A 2,935-nucleotide genomic window follows, 5' to 3' on the forward strand; every position below is an offset into this window, starting at 1 on the left:
CTTCATGTACAACGGAAATGTGTAAATAACAATGTTCCTTGTTACACAATAAAGAAACATACAATACAATACTCTCACTGATTCTAGACTTCCGGTTTGCCTTTTGGGAGGGATACAACGGAAAATTAGTGGCTCGAGTTATTAACTAGAGGTTTGGTGTAATTACATAGTTTAGTTATTATAAATTACAATCAAAAGAGTGAGTGAGGTGGGAGGAACAATTTGAGACATTAATTATTAAGGGGGGAACTCACCCGCGGAAAATGTGACCGGTGAAAGAAAGTTAACCTCTCTATATGAGAGACAGCTTAGAAGAGGATGAAGAAGGAAAAGGGGGGGAGAGAGGAGTCTCCCTCCCTAAAGCCGGAAACACGTCGGTACTACGTGAATCAAAAATTAAATTGATCCAAAGATCAGCAGAAGAGATCTATAGGCTACGAACCAATAGGATGGAAGAGGACTCAACCCGACCAATGAGGAAGAGCAGAGGAGAAGGGGAAAACCCAATCAACGCGCCAGAGGAGCTTCAATCAGCGCCACTGACGAAGGAGAAAGTAAAGACGAGAAGGAAAAGCCTCGAACAGGCAGTTGAAAACGAGTACAGCGACGAAAGTAGAAACGTGAGAAAAAAATTGAAAATAATAGGAAACGAAAGGACAAATATAGAAATAAACACATATAAAAGTGAGGTGGAAAATAACGCAGAAAAAGATCTGAATGTACGATCGATAGTGGAATCGATAAATTCGAGAGAAGAGAAGACAAAGGTAAGAAACGTGGTCGGACGCTATCCAGCACGTGGTGCGACACGTGAAGGAAAGGAAACAGACTCTGATTCATCTTCAGACAAAAAATATAAATCTCAAATTAAAAAGAAATCTCCAATCAAAGGTGAAACGGACAATATCCACTTGTTTGAAATAGAAGCAGTTAGGAAATTTAACAAAAAAGAAGGTAAAGTAAACTTTAAATCAAATAAAAAGCTTAACTACTTGAAAATTTTCAGATTTTTAAGAGAGGAAATTAAAAAGATAGAAGCTATTAAAATGCTGAATAAACACATCGCCGAAATTAAAATAAAACGCCCAGAAGAAGGAAGAGACATATATAATAAATATGTTAAAAACATTGTACTAAGAACAATGGGGATTTTAAAATTCGCATCCCAAGAAGATCTGAATTCAGAATAGGGATTATTAAGGAATGGGAGTACTCATTGGATGAACTTAAGGAAGAAACTCTTCCGGGTCAAAATATTGAATCGTTCGAAAGACTCAGGAAAAGGAAAAGGGTAGACAATGGATACGAGTGGGTGGACACTCATATGGTTATAGTGAAATTTAGAGGAACCAGCCTTCCCACCAAAATAGTGATTATGGAAGGTCACGTCTCATTGAACGTTACCCCGTTTGTCAGGAATATTAGACAATGTTATCAGTGCCTACGATTTGGACACACAAAACGCTTCTGTCGAGAAACTATAAGCAAATGTTTTAACTGCGGAAAGACAGCACACGGAGAATGTTCAAATCCTCCTAAATGCTCAAACTGTGAAGAAGACCATTCAGCCCTTAATAGGCAATGCCCATACGCTTTACTGGAAAAGGCGATAAATAAATTGATTGCCTATAAAAACATGTCATTTCACGAAGCTAAAAGTGTTGCGATGGCAGAACTGAATTTTAGAGGCACCAACAACTTTAGGTACAAGGAAGAAGAGTTCCCAGTGTTAGGCCAAAGAAGAACTAAAGGTAGATATAATATGGAAATTGAAAAATGGGAAGACAAACCGTGCCCAGTAAGAGGAAACGACTGGTTCGCACCAAACAGAAGGCAACCAAGAAACAACGAAGGCGAATACGACCAATACCCACTACACCAAAGGTTAGTACTAACAATAATAACAGATTTTATCCATTAGAAGAGGAGGACACACAAATAATAACTTCAATGCACTATTCAACGAAGAATACAAATAAATACTACAAATCTGATACCGAAGAAGAAAATGAAAGGTACATTCCCAAGGCAAGGATGTACAAATCAAATAAGACCAACTTTGGCATCAGAGATGACAAAGACATAGAAGAACTAATTAACTGGATTAAGGAACAAAATCTAGTTAATGTAATAAAAAACAAGCTAAATGACTCGCCACCAAGATACTCAAGGGAAAATAAATACGTACAAGGTAGTAAAAGCGAACCGACAGAAAAAGAACTCAATGATATTTACGAAGACAAACAAAGGTACTTTCTTAAAAACTATCACAAAGAAAGACAATTCTTTCAACAGGAAAGGGAGACAGATAAAATCCCTATAACTTACAAAGACGAACGCCACCAAAGAACAAAAAGTACTACGAATGAACCTCCAATAATAATTAAAAACAAGGAATATTATCAACAAAATAAGCCTACCACATCCAAACACAGAATTACACCAACAAGGGAAGATAATTTACATATTCCAGATTTCCGAAGTAAAAACAAATATAACTACTCTACTCTACCAAAAACGTCCCCTAGACCGACTCACACAGAAGAAGAACACGCTCCAACGATAAACACACAAGTAGGATATATGTCCAATGAAGAATGGGAAGGAATTCCCAATGCCGAAGAAACGACCAGCCCAAAGAAGAAGGAAGAAGGGATGGAAACAGACCATCAACAAAAGATTCCGGTTAAATCAATGCCAGAAGAAATCGATTTTACATTCCAAAAAGTGATTCCAGGAAGTCAAGAGAAGGAAGAAGACGACTACTCGGAGTCGTTCAAATCGCCACAAACAGAGACTGATGATGATTTAGAGTTAACAAATTCCCAACCAGAGAACAAGTAAGAGAAGTTTCATAGTCTTTTAAGACACATATAAAGAAAACACAATTATTTTATTTTATTTTATTTTATTTTATTTTATTTTATTTTATTTT

The sequence above is a fragment of the Hylaeus volcanicus genome, chromosome 4, assembly GCF_026283585.1.
Source record: "Hylaeus volcanicus isolate JK05 chromosome 4, UHH_iyHylVolc1.0_haploid, whole genome shotgun sequence".
Taxonomy (NCBI): Eukaryota; Metazoa; Arthropoda; class Insecta; order Hymenoptera; family Colletidae; genus Hylaeus; species Hylaeus volcanicus.